Here is a 26721-nt window from a genome sequence, read left to right on the forward strand (position 1 = left end):
ATTTCATGAGTACATTATAGCTTTCTGAGTACAGATTCTTTGCCTCTTTGGTTAGGTTTTATTCCTAGTATCTTACGGTTTTGGGTGCAATTGTAAATGGGATTGATTCCCTAATTTCTCTTTCTTCTGTCTTGTTGTTGATGTATAGAAATGCAACTGATTTCTGTGCATTGATTTTATATCCTGACACTTTACTGAATTCCTGTACAAGTTCGAGCAGATTTGGAGTGGAGTCTTTGGGTTTTCCACATAAAGATCATATCATCTGCAAAGAGTGATGGTTTGACTTCTTCTTTGCCGATTTGGATGCCTTTAATTTCTTTTTGTTGTCTGATTGCTGAGGCTAGGACTTCTAGTACTATGTTGAATAGCAGTGGTGATAATGGACATCCCTGAAGTGTTCCTGACCTTAGCGGAAAAGCTCTCATTTTTTCTCCATTGAGAATGATACTCACTGTGGGGTTTTTCATAGATGGCTTTGATGATAATGAGGTATGTACCCTCTATCCCTACACTTTGAAGAGTTTTGATCAAGAAAGGATGCTGTACTTTGTCAAATACTTTTTCAGCATCTTTTGAGAGTATTATGTGGTTCTTGTTCTTTCTTTTATATAACCAGCATTTCTTGATATGGCATACAATCTGATTTATATTTTATTTTATTTTTTTAAAGATTTTATTTATTTGTCAGAGAGAGAGAGTGAGAGAGCGAGCACAAACAGGCAGAGTTGCAGGCAGAGGCAGAGAGAGAAGCAGGCTCCCTGCTGAGCAAGGAGCCTGATGCAGGACTCGATCCCAGCACCCTGGGATCATGACCTAAGCTGAAGGCAGATGATTAGCCGACTGAGCTGCCCAGGCATCCCTTTGATTTATATTTTTAACAGCTTTTGGGGGTGCCTGGGTGTCTCAGTTGGTTAATCTCAGGGTTCTAAGATTGAGCCCAGCATTGGCTACCTGCTCAGTGGGGAGTCTGCTTCTCCCTGTCTCTCTGCTGCTATCCCCTGCTGATACTCTCTTGCTTGCATGCCCTCTCTTTTCATGTAAATAAAATCTTCAAAACAAAACAAAAAAGAACTTGTAGAAGTTACTATTTATCATATATGGCAAGTAGAGCTCCTGCCATGATAAAAATGTTATAGCACTTGAGTTAGGTTAGGTTTGGAAAATCATGCAGTTTGAAGCCCTTGGAACATATTTTTATAGATTAGAAGTATATTCAAGTAGGAGAACTATTTTTTTGAAATTTATTATTTTGGAATGTATAAAGAGACTACCCTTTGGAACTAGAGACTATCTAATCATTTGGAACATCTAGTCTTTGGAACTAGAGACGTAATTTACTAGCAAATGGAATTTATAATTCCATTTGAAACTAGTATTGTCTACATATAATTGTCCCTGGGTCTGTTGTTTTGACTAATACCAAATCGAAAATTACCTTTCTTTCTTAGTATGATTTCAGCCCTCCTAATTCTGGCATCACAAAGTACTATTTCTTGTTCACCAAGTGGAGCTGATTCAGGGACTCTTTAAACATGGCAAGATGAGCATTTGCCTTAATTTGCTAAATTCTTTTGAAAATAAATCCAAGTGATCTTACTTGTTCTTGCCACTAGAAGAAATGATAATTATGTGAGAATTGATAGTTATATGATGAGCTAGAGGTGTTAGGTAACACTACATTGACAATCATTGCAATAAAAAAGGTCTCATCAATGTTTTGTAGACCTTGGGGCACCTGGGTGGCTCAGTGGGTTAAGCCTCTGCCTTTGGCTCAGGTCATGATCTTGGCATCCTGGGATCGAGCCCCGCATCAGGCTCTCTGCTCAGCAGGGAGCCTGCTTCCCTCTCTTTCTGCCTGCTGCTCTGCCTACTTGTGATCTCTCTCTCTGTTAAATAAATATATAAAATCTTTAAAAAAAAATTCTATAGACCATAAACTTACACAGTGTTTTATGTCAGTTATATCTCAATTAACAATAAATAAATCCAAGTAACTTTCTATCTAGAACAAGGGCCTCCTAACCAGAAAACAATTTTGAATACCCATCCTAAGTATTTTTATTTGGTTTGTTAAGTTACAAATTGCAAATTGTATGCATGCATTACTATCATTAGCTACTCTATCAAGGCACAGTATATACACTTACGGCAGGGTATATACATTATATATACACTTTATGAATATAAATTATGAATAATGTATATACATGCATATAAATAACATACATAAATTCATATTTTAGGTGGTTGCTTTGATACTGTCTTTGACTGATTATTTTCATGTATGGCTAATATAGAATTTTTACCTTGTAAAGTGGCTAATGAAAGGCTTTTGCATGGGGTGCCTGGGTGGCTCAGTGGGTTAAAGCCTCTGCCTTCAGCTCAGGTCATGATCCCAGGCTCCTGGGATCCAGCCCCGCATCGAGCCCCGCATAGGGCTTTCTGCTCAGCAGGGAGCCTGCTTCCTCCTCTCTCTCTGCCTGCTTCTCTGTGATCTCCGTTTGTCAAATAAGTAAAATCTTGTTTTTTTTAAAAAAGGCTTTTGCAATTAATTAGAGAAGCATTACTTGACAGTTTATTTAAAATTAGATTATGTTCTTAGATCCTGAGCACACTACAGTTTTTTGCAGTATGCTAAAAGAGAATGAATGGGGGTTGGAGGGCACTTTTGCCAACTCCTTTGTGTTATGGACTCCCAGTCTTCCTTTGGATCGCTTGATTCACAGTGACATTTGACCATCTAACATCAGATCAAATGAGGGAGTCAGTGTCAATCTATATTATAAAAATCAGAAAACATTAATTTCTTTCTTAAACTAAATTAATTTGAATAAAAGTCTACTCTAACCACTCTGCATCCCAAAGGATCTCATCTTGCCTACCCCCTGGCATGTGCTCACCTCACTTTGGAGAACAACTGGCCTAACACAACTGGCCTGATTTGTGATAGTATTGAGTTCTTTGTCTTTTCTCACATTCTCTTCAAATTTCATACATCAGTGAAAGGCATTTGAATGAGAAAACTAATCCTTAGAACGAGCATCACCAGTGTAATGCAAACTTCTTACACTGTATATTATGTCCTTCTAAGACTAACTGTATCCATAGAAATTTGTACCTAGGTCTTCCTTCATTCCAAGGCTTTAGTAACAGAAGATTTTCTGGAATGTGGACATTGTTTAGCTGGACAAAGGGAGGTATTTTCATCTCAGTCCTATTTGGAAGAACTTTAGAGATCAGTGCATTGTATCTTGGAGCATGGGAGTACATATATATCTCTTACATATATATGAAATTCTTATGCTTTTGTACTTTTTGTAGCAGACACCTGGCCTGGATTGTGGATTCCACTTTGCTTCTAATAAGAGACACTAGATTATTCCTGAGATAAGAGCTTTTGTCTGTTTAAATTTAGACTCAATTATCTAGTATCAAAGGTAAAGCTAAAAGGTTGTTCTAACCTTCTCTCCACAAAACAGAGATCATAGACTTAGGTTATGAGTAAAACAAAGCAAATTCCCGTTTACCTAAGGAGCAGAGAGTAGAAATAAGGAAGGGCCTAGTCCAGACAGAGTAGGGGTTAAAATTCTTAGCACTCTTGACAGGGTATAACACATTCCTGAGAAGGGTGGTAGGGCTTGTCCCTGTAGCCTTTAAGTCCCTCTGGAGTACATGGCTAGACATGTCGGATCAGGGCAGGAATAGCAATTCCACCAGTGAGTTCCAGCAGGTGTAACAGCAGCAGTACAGATCTACATGCGTGTCAGCTCACAGCACACTGCCCTGGAGGTGAAGCCAGAGGTTTTCTTTTAAGGGATATTTGGATGAGTCATAGCTTTTACCAAGAATGCCAGGCCACATGTGCACAAATAATTCATTGATCCTGTCAGAATGCATCACAAAAATCCAGTTTTGAGATACATGATTTGAACAGAATTAGCACCTAAATTCACATTATTGCGGTATAATAAAATTATGTCATCTTGCTTACAGCCTGTGACCTACTGGCTTCAGCTAATTTAGACGTCATTGCAAGGTAGTGCTTCCTTAGGGGAGTGTGGCTTCACAAAGGACAATTTTCTTGAGGTTCCCTACCGATAAAGTAAGGAAAGAAGAAAGCAAGGTTGGAGAGAAATGGGGTTGCATACATGATTTTAGCCCAGTTTGCTGGTTTAATTTTCATATGAGGGTCTAGCCAGTTTGCCTAGGATTGGAATCTATTTTGTGCTAGCCTCTTTCCTTTTTTCAGCACCTTCTGTGCTATTGCTACCCCTCCCTCAGCCTCTCCTGTAACCTCCCTATTGCTTCAGTGGTTTTATTTTCATTATCGTTGTCTTGGAGTTCCTCATTTTCCAAGGTGGAGAGGATTCTAAAGGAAAACTCTTGAGCCAGTCGTTTTTGCTCTTAGTGACTAAACACCAAATTGTTAAATCGTTATTTCAGAGTTTGGATAATGAATGGATTTTTTTCTTTGAAAAATGAACTTAAGAAAATGATTGTCCCATGAAAGGCTAAGTTTTCTTTCAGTCTTCAGGTTTGGTTAAGTAAATCATATTTTTCAGAGCATTGCAAACTATAAAGTTAAGTTATCTCAGCTGTGATTAACATTAAAATGTGTCTTGTTACATTAATATGTGAAAAATAGTTCTATCCTGTAAAAAATTATAATATTATAAATAATCTTTTATATGCCTGTAGGGGACCAAAGGGGAATTTAGTGACATTTGCATATTTTCTCCTTAAATAGTAATATTTCCATGTTTTGTTTGTAAGCAATATACATGTATATATATTCATGGATATTTATGCTCTGGGAGAAATTTTTACTGTATCTTTGTCAGCTGATCAAAGGGCTCAAAGAGCTGAACTTAGTGATATAAGCTATTAAATTAACATGGCCTTTTGCATGTACAGAGTCCTGTTATAGCAGATATGGTACAAAAATTGAGTTTTTTAAAAACACACATTCATGGGGTGCCTAGGTGGCTCAGTGGGTTAAGCAGCTGCCTTCAGCTCAGGTCATGATCTCAGGGTCCTGGGAATGAGCCCCGCATCGCCCTGCATCGCATAGGGCTCTCTGCTCAGCAGGAAGCCTGCTTCCCTTCCTCCTCTCTCTGCCTGGTTCTCTGCCTACTTGTGGTCTCTGTCTGTCAAATAAATAAACAAAATCTTAAAAAAACAAACACACTTTCATATCCCAGTATGATGGTCCTAATAATGGAGATGGTGGCCCAGTAGCCAAAATACTTTTAAAATTTTATACTGTTAAAAAAAAAAATTTTATACTGTTGGTTTAGAATAAATATATGCTTTTCTTTGATCTTTTGTATGAATGTGAGTTTTTATAAATACTCGATTTATACTATAAAAGAATTTGAACTGTGTAAACTTCTGCAGGATTCTATTATCATGGAAAACTTCCGATAAAAGGTCAAGATTTTTAAGTGTAGTTTTTATAGTACAAAGTCTGCTACTCTAAGCTGTTGTATTCAGAATAAGTGATGTTGGATTACCACAGCAATATGTGCTGTAGAACTATATTCATTCTTGATTGTTCTCCTTGGGACAGGTATTTTTTTTTTTTAAGATTTAATTTATTTATTTGACAGAGAGAGATCACAAGTAGGCAGAGAGGCCAGCAGAGAGAGAGGAGGAAGCAGGCTCCCTGCTGAGCAGAGAGCCTGATACAGGGCTCCATCCCAGGACCCTGGGATCATGACCTGAGCCAAAGGCAGAGGCTTTAACCTACTGAGCCACCCAGGTGCCCCAACCTTGGGACGGGTATTAATGGACACTTTCCCAAGCTCATAATCATGATGGTTTTGCTGTTTTTTTGTGGAAGTGTGTACACCAATCAGTCACTACTAATGTCAGTCTTTAGATTTCAGCAGATACCAAGGTTTTTAATGTTTTGTTTTTTTATGATGAAAGTCCCTATCAAAATAACTCTTCCCTTAAAAGATTTTTAAATTGGGTATTATTTAAATAAAATTCTTATAAATTCTGTTATTTACTTTCTTCATGGGAAAATCTAGTGTCCTTGAGATTACAATCCTAAAATAAAGTTGTCACATATTGGAGAAAAGGCAGAATAATTGTGTTGTTATGGCAACTCAAATGGGGAAAATGAAAACAGCACAGATAAGCTGCATCCTGTTGTCATAGCAACCATAGTTGTGAAAATGATTAAAGCTGGTCTAGAAAGGATGTATTGCAGCATTAGTCCGTTGGAAGTAAATAGCGTAAGAAAAGACAGCGAGAATTGGTTTTGGACAAAAGTTAAATCCCTCTGGTGCCACAAGTTGCTAGTACCACTGCATGTAGACAGATACCTGTCCTTTCTAATCATATTTCGACTGTTTTATTGCCTTGCTCATAATGATGTATGAAGGAAGATAAATGTAATAACTATATGAAAAGTTTATGATTAAAGATTTTTTTGATAGCAGATTTAGAAAGAAGTTGAAGTCAAAATTCTGTTACTGAAATGGCTTTGAACAGTAGAGTGTTTTCCTCTTCTCCTATTTCCTTCCTCCCCATTTCTCACCCAGTGCTTTATTTCCATTCTTTTCCATAACCCCTTTCCATAGCATTTTAGTCTTGTGTTGAACTGTAAACATAAACACCTAATCCTGGCAGTTTGTAAAGCATCAAGTGCAGCATTATGATTGTAGATGAACATGATGGTTTGATGATAAATGATAAGCATCCTGTAGGTGTGGAGAAATTTATTTTAGCTTTATCTTTCAAACTTTCTCTGTAATCAAAGCCTCTTAATTGTTCCTTTAAAGGCCATTATTTCTTTCCTAACTTCTAGTTGCCCACCATGGCAAAATATTTCATCCTGGTGGAGTGGAGACATGTTAGGAATAAACCTGAGGAAAGCTGTGCTCTTTGTTCAGCATCTGGCTGCTCGCTCAGGTTCTTGTGGTAATGGCATCTCTGTATTAGAGTATCGATCTGCTGCTTGGTAGGTACTGTGTAAAAGAAGTATCTAGGTAACAATGTATTGAAGTGGTTTAAGAGCAGTTTATGTTACAAATGAGGTGGAAGAAGATGGAGTTCTGCAAGACTGGACACGTGCTATAAATACCTGTAAAACTGAGGGGCTTATCTCAAAACTGGGGTGTTGAAATTCATATGTTTTGGTCTGCATTTAATTGCAAATGGTCAAATACTGCTGGAGCCTGAATACACTAATGCCATTACCCTCTGCCCTTTTGTAGAGGTTTTTGTATTTAATGTTCTTGCGTTGTGGCATAAACATAAGTCACTTATGAGAGATAATATTGACTGACCATAAGTAATCTATTGACTATTTTCAGTCACAATCCAAATATTAATATTAATTTTCTTAAATATTAGTATTCATAAATAAGCTCTTCACTTTGAACATTGCCCAATTTTGCCTGACTAACCAAAATCTGTTCCTTCATATAGGCATAGGGAAGAAACCTCTTATTTTATTTTATTTATTTCAAGCTTTTATTTATCCCTTTGAGAGAGACAGAGGGACAGAGCACAAGCTGGGGGAGAGGCAGAGGGAGAGGGAGAAGCAGATTTCCTGCTGAGCTGGGAGCCTGATTACATGCAGGGTTCAATGGGAGCCTGGTGGCATGCAGGGTTCAATCCCAGGACCCTGAGATCATGACACGAGCTGAAGGCACATCCTTAATGGACTGAAGCACCCAGGTCCTCCAAGAAACCTCTTTTTATTTTTATTCTTTAAAAGATTGTATTTATTTATTTGACAGAAAGATAGATAGCACCAGTAAGCAGAGCGGCAGGCAGAGGGAGAGAGAGAAGCAGGCTCCCTGCTGAGCAAGGAGCCCAACGCAGGGCTCAATCCCAGAACCCTGGAATCATGACCCGAACTGAAGGCAGCTGCTTAACCAACTGAGCCACCCAGGCGCCCCAAGAAATCTCTTTTTAAAAAGCAGAAAAAGATGGCAGGAAGGAAGAGAGAGCAAGAGGGTTTTTTGTTTGTTTTGAAATGTAAAATACTCATTCCTTTCTGCTGTTACTTAATGGTCATATATGACTCATATGACTTCCATCAGACAACTTCAGCTATTAAATGGTTCAGATACTCAGCAAACCCTTCAAAGATTCCATCAACAAGTTAACTAACATGTCTTAAAAGGAGTTTGAAAGTGAAAATGGACCATAAGTGCTGGTATCCTATTGTGCCTAGATACTGTAGCACTACTGGGAGGTAACACATGGATTTGAATCTCCCTTTCTCCTAACTTACCTTGGAACAGATATTTTTATTTTTATTTATTTATTTATTTATTTATTTAAAGATTTTATTTCTTTATTTGTCAGAGAGAGTGAGCACAGGCAGGCAGAGTGGCGGTAGGGGCAGAGGGAGAAGCAGGCTCCCTGCTGAGCAAGGAGACTCGATCCCAGGACACTGGGGTTGTGACCTGAGCCAAAGGCAGCCGCTTAACCAACTGAGCCACCCAGGCATCCCATGGAACAGATTTTTTTTTTTTAATTTTTTTTAAAAAATATTTTATTTATTTATTTGACAGACAGAGATCACAAGTAGGCAGAGAGGCAGGCAGAGAGAGAGAGGAGGAAGCAGGCTCCCTGCTGAGCAGAGAGCCCGATGCGGGGCTCTATCCCAGGACCCTAGGATCATGACCTGAGCCGAAGGCAGAGGCTTTAACCCACTGAGCCACCCAGGCGCCCCGGAACAGGTATTTTTAAAGGTTACAGTGGGTTAAAGCCTCTGCCTTCTGCTCAGGTCATGATCTCAGGGTCCTGGGATCGAGCCCCACGTCGGGCTCTCTGCTCTCTGCTCGGGAGCCTGCTTCCTCCTCTTTCTCTGCCTGCTTCTCTGCCTACTTGTGATCTCTCTCTGTCAAATAAATAAATAAAATTAAAAAAAAAATAAAGGTTACTTTGTAAATATGTAAAAATGTTTTTCATTAAAATCTGGTGCACTGATTTTTAGATTGGTGTCTAAAAGTGGGCAGTACCATCCGGTTATGCATTTGAGATTTACTAGTTTGCATCTTGGCTTGTGATAAATTGGATTGTAAGATCAGGTACTTTATTTTCCTGGAAGAAAAAAAAATGTTAGGTATATTCATCTCTCCCCATTTCACAATTTCTTGTCACATTTCACTTGCTTCAGAAATATTCATTTTGGATCCTTCTAGTGAATATGTAATTCTTAATACTGATGTCCTGAGAGAAAGGAGAAGAATTTCTGAGCTAACCTAAATAATAACCACACCATCACAGAAAATGTCCTCATAACATATCAAGCATTTGTATAGCCAATAAACCTGTTCTCCTGCTAAATTCCATAAACTGAATGGGGAGGGTAGATACTGTTCATTTTGTTACTTACCAGGGAACATGACACTTGATCTTTGAAATGGTTCTTTATTTTCATATATTGTAGCTGCCAATCAGCCAGTCATTTGCAAACAGTGGTGTAAACACTGCTGAAAACAAGTTTCTTCTCTGCTGGTCTGTGGTGACTAGGAAGTCAGATGTAATATGGTTCCATTTATTTATGTAGGCATTTACTCTGTGTCTAATGAGCAAGTAATTTTCTTTTCTCTACTCCTACACGAAAGTTAAATTAAGGAGTACCCAAGAGGGCTGGGATACTTGGTTTGCAGTTGTTGAAATACTGTTTGATACCCGGGGACCCTTTTCATGAGGAGAGTTTCCCTCTCAGCTAAGAAGAAAGCTCCAGATAGTTCTCCTTTTGAATTCATTGTTGCAGCAAATACGGCTGTAGAGAGGATAATCTAGAAGTGTGAGGGTTTGTCTTATCTCCCCTGACTTTGCAATCAAAGGATTTTACTCTCTGGCTTCTTTGCTCATTTTGCCAGTGAAGAGATGGGACAGGAGCTCTGACCGCTCCTAGGGCAGCCAGCCTGACTTACTGTGTGGATTGTTAACATGGCACCAGCCTCTGTTGAGTTGTAGCAACTCCTGTGAACAAATACGTAAATCGATACTGGAAAGGAAGTGGTTACAGATGCTTTTCTTCAAGATGGCAGACTGCTTCATCTTCTCTACTTACAACCAAGCTTTTTCCTGTCCTTTTTTTCCCCCCTTTCTTTTCCTTTTCCCTACCTTTCCTCTCCCCTATTCTTCCTTCTTTCAGTCTCTCAGAACTACATAAAGCCTATTTCTTACAGTGAGTGCAGCAGTCATTTGAAATTTGTGTATAGGCCAACCCCACGTCATCAAAAAATGTTGTTAACCCCAAGATTTTATTTATTTATTTGACAGAGAGAGAGAGGGATGACAAGTAGGGCAGAGAGGCAGGCAGAGAGACAGAGGGGAAGCAGGCTCCCCGCTTCCGAGCAGAGAGCCCGATGCGGACTCGATCCCAGGACCCTGAGATCATGACCCGATCCGAAGGCAGAGGCTCAACCCACTGAGCCACCCAGGCGCCCCAATATAGTATATTCTAAGGCAAAAAAATAATTTGGACAGTTCAAGAGTTTATTACAATGAGATTTAACTTGAATTTAATTCAGTGAATTCCAATGCAACCATATAATTTCTTTGTGGCATGATTTAAAAGGTCTTTAACTACAGGTATAGGAGATTGAATTTGTAAAACCTAATCTGAGGTAATTGCAGTTTTACTCTTACTGAGTAAATGAGCACTACAAAAATAGAAGAATTCTCCTTACTTAGCATAAGGTGATTTTTAATAATGTAGCAAAGAAAATCTAAGTGAACATCCTTACTTTTTGTTCTGTTATGGGGAGAATAAAGATACCACCTGGCTGCATGCATAAATTTGTTTACTAAGTTGGTTGATTTCCTGTAGATGGGTATTAAAAATGACTTTTTCAGTACAGAAAACATGTGGCATCTAGGTATTATGGTACCCTGCTGCCTGCTAATGTTGAATATTTTATGTGATTTTTTAAAACAAAATTGTTCTTATTTTCAAGTTCAGCAGTCTCACAGTAAGATCAGCTAAAGACCAAATATTTAGAATTTGTTATATTGATACAAATGAGAGAAAAACAAAACACAAATATTTGGTAATTAAGAAAACCAGAATGTCAGTGTTAGAAAAATTTTGTAATAGTCTTGTACTCTGGAGTTCTCTCAGGCCAGACTTTTAAGATCTTTTGTTTTGTTTAGTGAAACAGACTAGTGACAGTGTTTTTATAGAAAGTTATGAAAAGAAGTCTATGTATTAATTTGCTTTGGGTCATTCTAGTCTCTCTGGTAAATTTATAATTAGGAAGGCCTTTTAAAGACAATGTTCTAGTCTCCCAGGTACACAGCCATTCCATATTGGGTAAATCTAAATTCATATGTGAGGAGGTTATGTTTTTTTAAAGCATATTATTTACACAATTCACTGGAATGGCTCCTTTGGAAGTAGGGTGACTCTCTTATGTAATTATGTACTTAGTAACCCTGCGCTACACAGCAGTAGAAATTCAAGTAAGAATAATTTACTGCTTATGCATAGTTATTGGAATTTTAAAGCATTTGTTTGTTCAAAATTCTAGTTTATCAGTGTTATATTTGACTAATTGCATACTTAATAGATAATAATGAATAAAATTTATTTTAGAAAGCAGCCAAAATTCTAGTTATTAGAGTATTATTTTTGATTAATTGCATATTAATAAATAATAATGAATGCAATTTATGTTAGAAAGCATCCAAGTTTGAATTTTAGTAGTTCTAAATAAGCATCAGGAGCTACTTTCTTACTTCTCCCTTTACCTTACTGTATAAAGGGATTTTGAACTCTTTAGTCCAGATTTTGTGGTGGTAGTAATAATTCCTGAGAAAAACTGTATTTAAAAAAAAAAAAGAAATCTGTATTAGAAGTGTTGTAGATGGACTTAAATCACAGAATAACGGAATTTTATTGCTGCAGGGTACTGTCAGAAATATTTTAATCTACTCCATTTTGCTGGTGGAGAAGCTGAAGTGCATAGAAATTAAGCGAACTGCTCAAGAACTTAAAATTGGTTTGAGGATAAGTCTGCACCAGAACCTGATGTCTTATCTCCTGGTTTAGTGTTACATCTCCTCTTAGTTGTTGTTATAATTCAGCAGATCATGTCACCAGGGATTTCTTGAACATTTATGTGTACAGCAGTGGGCTAGGCATCCAGAGAGTATTAAAATAATGTGAGTTTATATGGTCTAACAATAGTGTTATCAAACAAGTAATATTCTACATTTTAATTCTAATTAGTGTTTTCCAGTGTTTATAAATATTGACATGGTGACTAAACCGTAAATCTAATTATTCACTAGATTATAATCTTCCTTTTTAAAAAAGGATTTATTTATTTGACAGAGAGAGATCATAAGAAGACAGAGCAGCAGGCAGAGAGAGAGGGGGATGCAGGCTCCCCGCTGAGCAGAGAGCCCAATGCGGGGCTCAATCCCGGGACCCTGAGATCTTTACCTGAGTTGAAGGCAGAGGCTTAAGCCACTGAACCACCCAGGCGCCCCTAGATTATAATCTCCTTAAAGGCAGGAGTGGTTTCGTTCTCATAAAATGCATCCAGTTTTATTTTGGACGGCTTAAAAAAAAATGTTCAAGTGTTGATGTCATTGTTGGACTTAGTAGCATCCCATGGTATCTACTCTGGGAATAATACTCTATTAGAATTGTATTTCTGTCTTCATCAAGTACTTTTGGTTTCAAGTAACAGATTGTATCATTCCCCCCTTAAGCAAGAAGGGGCAACTATTTTAGAGATAACCCTGGATACTAAAAAGGAAGATGTGCATTCAGGTACCAAGAAGACAGAGATCCAGGCATTAGAACACCTTTTGGAATCTGGGTAGCCACACTTGGATTTCTTGGGTAAATCCCATTTGGTCATGATGTATAAACTTTTATATTGCTGGATTTCTTTTGTGAGTATTTTGTGTAGGATTTTTACCCATATGCAAAGGATAAGGAGTATTATTAGTCTGTAATCTCCGTTCTGCTACTGAGTTCATTCGATGAGTTTTGGAATTTGAGTTATTTTTGGTTTCCAGATTTCCATTTGGTTCTATGGTATATCTGTTACTTCTTTGCTGAGACTTTCTATCTTTATGTTTCTCTTAAGAGTGTTTGGCCTTAATATTGTAATATTTTTATACTTAGTTGAAGTCTTTGTCTCTAAAGGTAATTCTAACATTTGTGTCAGTTTAGAATTGGCATCTGTGGGGTGCCTGGGTGGCTCAGTGGGTTAAGCCTCTGCCTTCGGCTCAGGTCATGATCTCGGGGTCCTGGGATTGAGTCCCGCGTTGGGCTCTCTGCTCAGTGGGGAGCCTGCTTCCCCCATCTCTCTGCCTGCCTCTCTGTCTACTTGTGATCTTTGTCTGTCAAATAAATAAATAAAACCTTAAAAAAAAATAGAATTGGCATCTGTTGGTGTAAATTGAGATTTTCCTTCTTTTCTTTCTTTCTTTTTTTTTTTTTTTTAACCAAGTAATTTTTGGGTTGTATCCTGGACATTTTTTAATATTAAAAGACTCTGAATTTTGTTAAATCTTATTGAAAATGTAGATGCTTTTATTTTTTCAGGCTCTCATGACCCAATTGAATTCAGCATGCAAGTTTAAACAGCCTTCTGTGGGTGTGTGATTTCAAAGTGTATTTAATTTTTAAAGCCTTTGCAGTGCTCTTGAAATCTCTTCTATGTGTATGTCAGTCAGTGGCCAGTCTGCGACCTGGCTGATAGTCTATCAATGTAATTCAGTTCTCAGAGTCTGTGGCTTGCTGCTTTGGTCACATCCACATATGTGAAGCTTGTGGGCTTGCTTTCCTGAGCTGCTTCCTCTCCACAATCTCCCCAGTACTATCTAGTTCCTTAAGACTCCCTATTTCAGTCCTCCAGCCAGAAAGCTGGAGCTTTATTTAACTGCTTGCAACCTGAATATGTCACTGTATCTGGGGCTAAGTGATAGGAGGATGAAGAGGGAAAAGAAGCAATGAGGTTTCACCTTAGACTTTTAGGATTACAGCTCCTCGATCAAAGAGAGTTTCCTTACTTCAGAGTTTTAGGCTCCTGTGGGCCCCTTCTTCAAGAAGGCTTTCATCATGTGATTGCTTGGAGGCAGGAGGGAGAGCTTTAAAGAAAGATGGAAGTTTTCCACCATTTTCCCTGAGTGTTAGATATCCCTTTACACTCCATGGGCCAAAACTAGAGGGCTTCTCCTGCAACTGTCTTTGCCTACACTGATGTCTACTTTTGGGTTTCATGCTGTAGTCTAGGCTGGTGGTTATTAGAGGAATTTAAAAAAAAAAAAAAAAAAAGGTAGATTCATTGTTGGTTTGGTGTTGTGTTGAAGTCTTCTTCCCCAGTCTGCCTATTGCTATTCACTTTTTAGAGGCCTCAAATAGCTGTATCATGCATTCTGCCCATTTTTAGTAATTGCATTCAATGGAAGATAGAGAAGGTAGTGTGCTTATTCCAGTTTCCCTGGAACCAGAATCCCTTTTAGTTATCTTTTTTTTTTGTTTTTTAAGATTTTATTTATGTATCTGACACAGAAAGAGAGAGATCATCAGTAGACAGAGTGGCAGGCAGAGGGAGAGGGGGCAGCAGGCTCCTGGCTGAGCAAGACGCCTTACGCGGAGCTTAATCCCAGAACCCTGGGATCAGATTGTCCTCAGCCAAAGGCAACGCTTAACTGACTGAGCCACTCAGGCGCCCCTCTTTTAGTTATCTTTTTGATACTGTTTTATAGCTGGCAAATAACATACTCTATGCAAGTTCAGTCCTCTGAAATTTGTTGATACTTGCTTCATGGTCCGTCTTAAGTTCTGTTTTGTAGCAAGTGTGCTTAGAAACAACTACAGTTGTTGGGTATAGTGTTCTAGAAAAGTCATTAGGTCCAAGTTCATTAATTGTGTTGTTCAGTTTTTTTTGCTTATTCTATCCAGTAGTGAGGGAGGGGTGTTAAAACGTCAAACTGTGTTTGTGTATTTGTGTATTGTCCCTTTAGTTCTGTGTATTTTGCTTGTTTTTTTAATTTTTTAAGTTATTTTTTATTTTTTATTTTTTAAAATTTATTTATTTGAGAGAGAGACAGTGAGAAAGAGCATGAGCGAGGAGAAGGTCAGAGGGAGAAGCAGACTCCCCATGGAGCTGGGCGCCTGATGCGGGACTTGATCCCGGGACTCCAGGATCATGACCCGAGCCGAAGGCAGTCGTCCAACCAACTGAGCCACCCAGGCATCCCTGCTTGTTATATTTTTAAATTTTGTTTATAGTACAGATACTTTTAAGATTTCTTGGTTAATTGGCCTCTTTATCATTATAAAATGGTTCTCTTTATCCCTGTTAATATTCCTTGATGTTAGTAAAGCCACTTCAGCTTCCTTATGATAAACTTTTGTGATACCCTTTTCAAACTTTTACTTTTATCTATATACATTAATTGTGTCTTTTTAATTTAGTCTAACAGTCTATCAGTGTTTGGACTTGCACTGTCCAATAGAATTATGTTAACCTCAGATTGTAACCAAGTATATAACGTACAGATCTCATATACCCACATCAAAAAAGTAAAAAGAAACCTTTGAAGTTTTCATAGTGCTTTTTTTTTTTTAAAGATTTTATTTATTTATTTGATAGAGAGAAATCACAAGTAGATGGATAGGCAGGCAGAGAGAGAGAGAGAGAGGGAAGCAGGCTCCCTGCCGAGCAGAGAGCCCGACGTGGGACTCGATCCCAGGACCCCGAGATCATGACCTGAGCCGAAGGCAGCGGCTCAACCCACCGAGCCACCCAGGCGCCCCATTCATAGTGCTTTTTATTTAACTTAGTATAACTTAGGTATTATGTTAACATGTAATCAATATAAGGCTATTAAGATACTTTTTTCTTTTTTTTATATTGAGTCTTCAAAATCTCATGTGATTTTACAGTTAAGCACATCTCAGTTTGGACTAGCCACCATTCAGATGCTCAGTATGTCCCACATAGGACTAGTGGTCACTAATTGAAAAATGGTGATTTAGACCAATTATAATTAATGTAGTTAATAGTATGACTAAGTTTAAATTTACCGTTAAAAAAAAGATTTTATTTATTTATTTCACAGAGATCACAAGTAGGCAGAGAGGCAGGTGGGGGTGGGTGGGTGGAGCAGGCTCCCTGCTGAGCAGAGAGCCCACTGGGGGCCCGATCCCAGGATCCTGAGATCATGACCTGAGCCCAAGGCAGAGGCTTTAAACCACTGAGCCACCCAGCTGCCCCTCTTTTTACCTTTTGATTAAAATTTCCTGTCCTCTTTTGGATTAGTTTTTTGTTTTTGTTTTAATATTCCATTTTATCTCCTCTATTGGCTTACTTTAAATAAGTACCATTGTTTTGTTTGTTCTAGTGGTCACTTTAGAGACTACAATATGCATTTTTAAAAAAGATTTTATTTATTTATTTGACAGAAAGAGAGAGATCACAAGTATGCAGGGTAGCAGGCAGAGAGAGAGGGGGAGGCAGCCTCCCTGCCAAGCAGAGAGCCCAATGCAGGGCTCCATCCCAGGACCCCGAGATCATGACCTGAGCTGAAGGCATCGGCTTAACCCACTGAGCCACCCAGGTGCCCCGTGTATAACTTTTGATTCCCCCAAAACTTAACTACTAATAACCTGCTGTTGACTGGAAGCCTCACCAATGACATAAACATTAGATTAACACGTATTTTCAATTATATATATTATATATTCTTGCAATAAAGTAAGCTAGAGAAAAGAAAATTTTATTAAGAAAATCAAAAGAGAAAATACATTCACAGTACTGTATTATATTTATCAAAAAAAGTCTGCATATAAGTTGCCCCACAGAATTCAAAACTGTGTTCAAGGATCAGTTTATTTATTGAAGTGAAATTCAGTTGACATAAAATTAACCACTTTAAGTGAGCAGTTTAGTGTCATTTAGTACACTTGAAGTGTAGTGTAATCACTGCCTCTATCTAGTTCTAAAACATTTCTCTCACTCCAGGTAAAATTTCCTTGCCATCAAGCAATTTTTCTCCATTCCCTCCTTTCAGGCCCTGGCGATTAGCAATCTACATTCACCTATTCAGGATGTGTCATGTGTATAGAATCATGTAATGGGATCTTTTACATCTGGCTTTTTCCACTTGGCAGAATAATTTTGAGGGTTGTCCATGTTGTAGCATGTATTAGTACTTCATTCCTTTTTGGGATTGAATAATACTCCATGGTATAACTATACCACAATTTTTGTTTTAAAGAATTTATTTATTTATTTTAGAGAATGTGAGCTAGCAGGGATAGGAGCAGAGGGGGAAGAAATGAGAATCTGAAGCAGACTCCGCCCTGAGCACGGAGGCCAACACGGAGCTCAAACCCAGAACTGTGAGAGGATGATGTGAGCTGAAATCAGGAGTTGGACCCTCAGTTGATTGAGCCACCCAGGCGTCCCTATACTACAGTTTATCTCTTCATTTGTTGTTAGGCTGTTTCTACGTTTTGGTTGTTGTGAATAAGGTTGCTAAGAACACATAAACATACATTTATTCGACTACCTGTTTTCAGTTCTTTTGAGAATATACTCAGTAGTGGAATTGCTAAAAGCGGTCCTGTGGTAATTCTTTGCTTAACTTTTTGAGGAATTCCCAAGCTGTTTTCTACAGTGGCTGACTTTTATACTCCCCCTAGCAGTGAGGGTTCTACCTTCTCTATATCCTCACCACAACTTGTTATTTTCTATGTGTGTGTGTAGTTTTAGTTGTTGTTTTGTTTTTTCATTATTGTGGCTTCAAAAGCTTTTGAGGCTGGATAGGACTTTGATAATAAAACTTTCAGTCCAGCTTCATCTCCTGGCAGGTGGCTCTTCCGAAGTATCTGGATGGTTCTGGTGTTTTTGTTTTTTGGTTTTTTTATTGCCATCTTAGCGGGTATGAAGGGCACCTCATGTAATTTTGGTTTTCATTTCTGTAATGACGAATGATGTTGTACACCCCCTTTTATGTGCTTGTCATCCATTTATGTATCTTTGGAGAAAGATCTATTCAAGTCATTTGTCCATTTTTGAATTGGGTTATTTATTTATTTGAGAGAGAGAGTATGTGTGTGGTGGGGAGAGGGAAGAGGGAAAGGGAGAGAGAGAATCTCCAGCAGACTCTGTGCTGAACACAGAACTGATGTGGGGCTCAGTCTTTTCTTTCTTTTTTTTTTTTAAGATTTTATTTATTTATTTGACAGACAGAGATCACAAGTAGGCAGAGAGGCAGGCAGAGAGAGAGAAGGAAGCAGGCTCCCTGATGAGCAGAGAGTGTGGGGCTCAAGTCTTAAGACCCTGAGATCATGACCTGAGCTGAAATCAAGAGTCAGATGCTTAAGCGACTGAGTCATCCAGGCTCCTGAATTAGGTTGTCTTTTGTTGTTGAGTTGTAAAAATTCTTTTTTTTTTTAAAAAGAGTTTATTTATGCATTTGACAGACTGAGATCACAAGTAGGCAGAGAGCAGGCAGAGAGAAGGGAAGGGAAGCAGGCTCCCTGTTGAGCAGAGAGCCCGATGTGGGGCTCGATCCCAGAACCTTAAGATCATGACCTGAGCCGAAGGCAGAAGCTTTAACCCACTGAGCCACCGAGGTGCCCCGAGTTGTAAAAATTCTTTATGTATTTTTGATACTAGACCCTTACCAGATACATGATTTGCAAAACAATATTTATTTTTTAATTTACTACACACTCCCTTGAAATAATATTTTACTTCTCAAATATTTCCATTTTTTCCTCCTATTCTTGTGTTAATTCATGTTGCTTCCGAATATATTATGAATATCATAATACATTGTTATTATTTAAATTGTTTATTTTTAAAATAAATTTTAAAATGAGAAGGATTTTAAAAATATTTACTCACAAAAGTAAAATATTTACTCATATTTAATATCTTACTTTTCATATATTTAAAAATTTTTTTTAAATATTTTATTTAAATATTTGAGAACACACACACAAGTGGAGTGTAGGAGTCAGAGGAAGAGGGAGAAGCAGACTCCCTACTGAGCAGGGAGCCAAATGTGGGGCTTGATCCCAGGACCCTGAGATCATCACCTGAGCAGAAGGCAGATGTTTAACTGACTGAGCCACCCAGACACCCCCATATATATGACTTTTGATCAAAGTAAAATTAACATAGTGTTATATTAGTTTCAGGTGTACAATGTGATGATTCAAAATTCTATACATTTCTCTACACTCATCAAGATAAGTGTACTCTTAATTCCCTTTATCTGTTTCACCTGTTCTCCTTCCCAACTCTGCTCTGGCAGCTACCAGTTCATTCCCTGTATTTGAGTCAGTCTGCTTTTTTGTCTCCTTTTTTTTTTGTGTGTGTATTCATTTATTTTGTTTCTTTATTTCCACATATGAGTGATATCTTATGGTATTTGTTTTTCTCCTTGTTTCACTTAATATCATACTGTTTAGGTCCATCCATGCTGTTGCAAATGGTAATATTACATTCTTATGGCTGTGTAATAGTCCATTGTGTATCTATACTGCATCTTTTCTGTCCATTCATCTGTTAATGGACACTTGGGTTGCTTCTGTATCTTGGCTATTGTATATAATGCTGCAGTAAACACAAGGGTGTATATATCTTTTTGAATTGGTGTTTTTGTTTTCTTTGGGTAAATACCCAGTAGTAGAATTACTGCTGGATCATATGGTAATTCCATTTTTTGAGGAGCGTCATACTGTTTTCCACAGTGGCTGCACCAATTTGCACTCCCACCAACAGTGCATGAGGGTTCCTTTTCCTCCACATCCTCACCAGTATCCAGTATCCTTTTCCAAATATATCTTGTGCTTCCTTGACCCCCCCCACTCCCGCTTCCTCCCCAACTCCCCCAGTTTTTTTTTTTAAAGATTTTATTTATTTATTTGAGAGAGAGAGTGTAAGCGCATGAGCAGGGGGAATGGCAGAGGGGGAGAAAGAAGTGCACTCCCTGCTGAGCAGGGAGTCCAGTATGGGGCTCAATTCTAGGACCTTGGGATCATGACCCAAGCCAAAGGCAGATGCTTAACTGACTGAGCCATCCAGGTGCCCTGCCCCCAGTTTTCTTTATGGGTCATCATTTATACATATGTTGGATTTCTTGATTATTTTTCACAGGTCATTGAGATGTTCAGTTTTTGCTATTTTTTTCCTCTTAGTGCTTTATTTGGCATGTTACTGTTTCTTCAAGTTCACTAATCTTTTCTTCTATAGCTGTTGGTTCCATCTCATGAAATTATCATTTTAGACATGGTGGTTTTTTTCCTGGAAGGTATATTTCTTTCTCTCTCTCTCTCTCTTTCTTTCTTTTTTAAGATTTTAGTTATTTGAGAAAGAGAGCACAAGCAGGGGGAGTGGCAGGCAGAGGGAGAAGCCAAGCAAGGAGCCCAATGAAGAATTTGAGCCCAGGACCCTGGGATCATAACCTGAGCGGAAGGCAGATGCTTAACTGACTGAGCCAGCCAGGTGCCCCTCATTAATTTTTTATATCCTACAGTTCAGTTATTTCTGGATCTGCTTCTGTTGACTGATATTCCTCCTGATTATAGGTCACATTTTATTACTGCTTGTTTTCTCTAGTAGTTTATTTAGATTTAGATATTGTAAATGTTACATTATTTTGGCCAGCAGTTAAATTTCTTACAGATCAACTTGATGATGTTGTGGCTTGATTTTAAACTTTATTAAGACAGGTTTAGTGTAAGCTTTATGCTCGTGTAGTTTATCACTATAACTGAGGTGTGAGCTTTCTGGGTCTCCTATTTGAATGTCCCAAGTGTTTCTTAGCTAGGCTTTTGCAGTCTGGCTGATCAGAACAGACAAAGGGTTCCCCAGTTCTGTGTGGATTATAGGCATTTATGAGCTTATAGCTTCCTCATAGTTCTTTGCCTGGCCTTTTAGAGTTTCACCTCATGTAAATAGGACTTAGTGTTCAAAATAGACTTAATGTTCAGATATCTGAAGCTTTTTTGTGCTTAATCCATTCTTCAGTACTCTGCCTCACCAGTTCTTGTCTCTTTGACCTCCCCACATTCTATTCTCTATTTCTTCAATAAGTAGTCCTATTTTGCTCTGCTTGGATTCCTCCTTTCTTGTGTCATAAACTGGAAAATGCCTTGAGGTGTAAGATTTAGGACACTTATGAGGGTCACCTCATTTATTTCCTGTTTTTCAGGGAATATGGTCTGGCACTGCATGTGGTCCTGTGTCTTCAAATGTATGTTTCACATATTTTGTTCAGTTTTCTTGTCCATGACAGGAGGCCAGTTTTGATATTAACTACTCTCTTATGGTGGAAGCTGAAGTCTAATGTACTTTTACTAAGAGTTCTTATTTTATTTAGATTTAATGTACTGGAAGTCCTTACTTTACATTATTCTGATATCCACAAATTTCAATTACTACAGTTAAATCATACCAGTCCCCCAGAACATGGTTTAAATTTCAGTTTTTAGTATATTAACTGTAATTTTTTTTTTTTTTAAGATTTTTTTTTTTTTATTTATTATTTTGACAGACAGAGACCAGAAGCAGGCAGAGAGGCAGGCAGAGAGAGAGGAGGAAGCAGGCTCCCTGCTGAGCAGAGAGCCCGATGCGGGGCTCGATCCCAGGACCCTGAGATCATGACCTGAGCCGAAGGCAGAGGCTTAACCACTGAGCCACCCAGGCGCCCCTTAACTGTAATATTTTTAAAGTACAAACTTCATTGCTAGCTCTCCAGTGTACATATCACTGTGGGTAAAACAGGTACATATCGTGGTTAGTCACTTCTTCTGAAGTCTGTTGTTTCTTCTCTCAGTGTTAAATCCGTGAGATATTTTATAAAAATGGATATTCAAAGAGGGAATTGGCCAATAAGATGAAACAAAGTAGCAAAAAGTCATAATAATTTTAATTGAAGTTTGCATTGAAGGTATATGGAATCATAGAATAAATAGCTGACCGTGGAAATGTTGATACTGACACCATCTGATAGACTCTAGATTTGCAACCAGAGGAACTTAGGGAAGGTGGACTTATTAGCCTAAATGAGGAGAGTGGTGTGGCAAAAAAGATGAAACTGTCCCAGAGGAAAAACTTCATATACAACTTAAATACAAAAATTTTTACATTAAGGAAACTCTTAGTGATATTTTACATCATTGAAAGTGCAAAGGATAAAGCTAGTCAAACCTAGAGTGACAGTTTGCCAAGGCATAGAAAGGGCATTTGCTTTGCATGTTTGTACAGAGTCTTAACTTGCACTTAACTCATCAGGTTTTGAAAATTGTTCATATCCTGTTAAGGGTTGCTTTTGCCCTATTTTATTTGTTTCTTCCGGGAGTCCAAATATACATGTGTTTACTTCTCAGTGTGTAATTTTTAGGTCTTAAAGTCTTTTCGATATTTTTTTCTATCCTTATCTCTTTCAATCTATTGATTTTCTGCTGACTTGTCTTTTGTTCACTAATTCTTACTTGCTCTGTTTCTAATCTGCTCTTAAAACAATCTAAGGACTTCTTAAATTCAGCTCTTGCATTTTTTAAAATAAATTTTTAAAAAAGATTTTATTTATTTATTTGACAAAGAGAGATCACAAGTAGGCAGAGAGGCAGGGAGAGAAAGAGGGATAAGCAGGCTCCCTGGTGAGCGGAGAGCACGATGCAGGGCTCGATCCCAGGACCCTGAGATCATGACCTGAGCTGAAGGCAGAGGCTTAACCCACTGAGCCACCCAGGTGTCCCTCTTGTATTTTTAAGATTAATTTCCATGTTATATATTTTTTGTTAATGATTTCAGTTTTCTGATGGAACTCTTCATTCTCTTGTGTTGAATATCTTTTTTTGAGAGAGAGTGTGTGAGTAGGGGGAGAGGGGGAGAGGAGACAGAATGTCAAGCAGGCTCCACAGCCAGCGCAGAGCTTAACACAGGACTGGATCTCCTGACCCTGAGATCAATACTTCAGCTGAAACCAAGAGTTGGATGCTTAACCAAATGAGTCACCCAGGGACCCCTCATCCTAAATATCTTGAACATGGTTTTTTTTTTTTTTTTTTTAAGATTTTATTTATTTATTTGACAGAGAGAGAGATCACAAGTAGGCGAGAGTTAGGCAGAGAGAGAGAGAGAAGCAGGCTCCCGCTGAGCAAAGAGCCCGATGCGGGGCTCGATCCCAGGACACTGAGATCATGACCCGAGCCGAAGGCAGCGGCCCAATCCACTGAGCCACCCAGGCGCCCCGCCTGTGTTTAGGAATTCCAATACTTACCACTTTGGGAGGCTTTAAAAAAAATTGTGTTAAAATGTATACAACATAAAATTTATCATCTTAATAATTTTTAAGTGTACAGTTTAGTAGTTTTACATTCACATTGTTGTGCGACCAGTCTTCAGGACTTTTTCATCTTGTAAAACTCTAGACCTATGAACAGTAAGTCCCCATTCCTCTCTCCCTTCCAGCCACTGGCAACCAGCATTCTTCCTAAATTTGGCTTCTCATGGTAATGAGAAAAAATATTTTCTTTTTTTAAAAGATTTTATTTATTTATTTATTTATTTATTTATTTGTCAGAGAGAGAGAGAGCCAGCGAGCACACAAGCAGCCAGAATGACAGGCAGAGGCAGAGAGAGAAGCAGGCTCCCTGCTGAGCAAGGAGCGCGATGTGGGACTCGATCCCCGGACCCTGGGATCATGACCCGAGCTCAAGGCAGGGCCTAACTGACTGAGCCACCCAGGCAGCCCCGAGAAAAAATATTTTCAAGCTTACAGAAAAGTTCTTCTCATATGAGTGGAAACATAAAGTATTTTCCTTTTTATGACTGACTCATTTCACTTAACATAGTGTTCGTAAGTTTCATCCTTATTGAAGAACACGTCAGAATTTCCTTTTTAAGGTTGGAAAGTATTGCATTATATGTGTATTCCACATTGTATTTACTCATTCATCTGTTGGTAGATACTTGGATTATTTCTACCTTTTGACTATTTGGTTCTGTTTTTATTTTTTCTAGGTTTTTGGGGGGAGCAACATTTAATCCCTTTTCTTTGAGTTCTTGGTAATTTGTATTGAATGCTAAACATTTTAAAAAATAAAAATGGTGGGGACTGTAGATGGTAACTTCCTTCAGAGGGTTTAATATTCTTCTCATGGACATATCCCTTTGGTTTCATTGAGGCTGCTTTATTTCTGGTGCCTTTCCCTGGTGTCAGCTGAAACCCTAACTTTTTTTTTTTTACCAGGGCATCTTGTCCTTGACAAGTTTTTGGCACTTTAGCACCATGAGATTGCTGAAGTATGCTTTAAATTTGGTTTTTCAGATCTGACTCTGCTTGCAAAAAGTAGGACCAAATGTCAGCAAATGTTCAGGGGGAAATTGTATATAGAATGTCAGGTTTACCACAGTGTATTTCCCTTCTGCCTAAAATTTTGGCTCCTAAAGTCTTGGCTGCATTAGTTGTTCTCTGATGCCTTCAAATAGCTTTCTGTATTGTATTTAGCTTTTATAGTTGTTTTTTTCTGCATAACTTTTAGCCTGATAAAATTAATATACCATAGCTGAAGCAAAATCCCAATATTATTTTCATTAATTAGATTTTCATATTATTTTTAAAAATATTTTCAAGCTTACAGAAAAGTTGCAAGTAAAATGCAGACAACATCATTTTTCCGTAAATTATTTGAGAGTAAGGTACAGACATGATTTTCATCACTCCTGAATTCTTTGATGTATATTTTCTACAAATGAGCATTTCTTATATAACCTGTTAATAATCATCAAAATAAGGAAATTAATATTGTTACATGATTGCCAACTAGTCTACAGACCCTATTCAGGCTTTTCTAGCAATCCCAATAAATGTCCTTTATAGCAAAAAGATCTAGTTTAGAATTACATGTTGCATTTAGTTGTCATCTCTCTTTAGTCTCTTTCAGTCTGTGATAGTTCTTCAGTCTTTCTTTGATTTCGGTGACATTGACATTTTTGAGGCTTCTAGGCTGGTAATTTTGTAGATTGCTTTTCCATTTGGGTTTTTTGACGTTTTTGTACAATTAGATACAAGTTATCTATCTTTTGCAGAATATCATAGCAGTTCTTATTGTATTCTATCAGAAGACATTTGCTTTTAATTTATTTCATTATTGGTGATCTTTTTTTTTTTTTAAGATTTTATTTATTTATTTGACAGACAGAGATCACAAGTAGGCAGAGAGAGAGGAAGGCAGAGAGAGAGGAGGAAGCAGGCTCCCCGAGAAGTGGAGAGCCTGATGTGGGGCTCGATCCCAGGACTCTGGGATCATGACCTGAGCTGAAGGCAGAGGCTTTAACCCACTGAGCCACCCAGGTGCCCCCATTATTGGTGATCTTAATGCTGACCACTTGCTTAAGATGTCAGCCAGGTTCTTCCACTGTAAAGTTACTGTTTTCTCATTTGTAATAAGTATTTTTGTGGGGAGATGTTTTGAGACTATTTAAGCATCATGCTCCTCATTAAACTTTCAGCTTATTACTAATGGAGTCATGGGTTACTATTTTACTTAGTGGCTTATTGTATTAGTTATCTTTTGCTGCATACCAAATACCACTGATTTAGAAGCTAATTATAACATGCAACACACACTTATTATCTTGCCATTTCTTGGGATCTGGAGTCTGATCATGGCTGCCCTGGGTCCTCTCTGGCAACAACTCTCATAAGGCTGCAATCAAGGTGTTGGCCAGGGCTGAGGTCTCATTTGAGGACTTGATCGAGGAGAAATCCACTTATGTTTTGTGGCAGAATTTCTTTCTTCATGGGTCACTGGACTGAGAGCCTCAATTCCTAGCTGGCTGTTGGCTGGAAGCCATCCACAGTTCCTTGCCACATGGACTGCTTGCTTCATTAAAATATCCATGCCAAAAGGCAGTGGTGTCTGCTAGCAAGATGGAAGTTACGATCTCATATAATGTAGGTTAGGTATTAGCCTGTCCCACACTCAAGGGGATGGGATTATATAAGGATTATGAATGCAGGAGGTGTGGATCATGGGGGGCCATGTTAGAGTTTGCCTACCTCAGTTATAATCCATTATTGTCATTATTTATTTGAATGTTCAATTTGTCCCACATTTAGCTTGTGAGAGCCTTTCATGCTGGCCCCTGTATCATCTTCCCATGTCTCCATCATCCTTTGAGTGCCACAAGAATGTGTTCTATGCTCATCTTAAACTTTCCCTGCCCAAGTCCTGTAATCAGCCATTGTTCTAAGCAGCTTAGAGAGTGATATTTAGGATCATTGAATGTATTCATTGCTGTTAGCATATTACTATTAGTGGGCCTTGTCAGTTGATAGAGCTAGGGTGTATTTTTGTGTACAGGTATCTCCCGCTTTATACCACTTTGCTTTTAGGAAAGACCTACACTAGTACCTGTTTTCACTATGCAAAAGAAATCTGAAGGCAATTTTTACTTTTGTGAAAAGAGGAGAAAAGAAGATAGCATGCAGTGTTTGTTTTGTGGTCATCTGTTGTAGAAACAAAGTACACTGTGAGCAGTGGGTGTGGCATCACCACACTCCCCTGAGAACCACATTCACATTTCAGCATCATGTCTCCTTAGCTTGTGCTATGTCTGTGAACATCTATGCTTTACCCCCATATCTTTTGTGTGTTCATTAGCAAGATGTGCCCTAAGGTATCAGAAAATCATGAGAGGTTATTTTTTTGGGTCTGGGTACACTACAAAATGTCTCCGA

At 38.3% G+C, this 26721-nt stretch overlaps 1 protein-coding gene across 10 annotated transcripts in view; it reads left to right on the forward strand.

Moving 5' to 3' along the window:
- BTRC (beta-transducin repeat containing E3 ubiquitin protein ligase) overlaps positions 1 to 26721 on the forward strand; it is a 180861-nt gene that overhangs the window by 32726 nt on the left and 121414 nt on the right. The gene's annotated exons all lie outside the window — the stretch shown is intronic.

Source organism: Mustela erminea, chromosome 14, assembly GCF_009829155.1.
Source record: "Mustela erminea isolate mMusErm1 chromosome 14, mMusErm1.Pri, whole genome shotgun sequence".
Classification (NCBI taxonomy): Eukaryota; Metazoa; Chordata; class Mammalia; order Carnivora; family Mustelidae; genus Mustela; species Mustela erminea.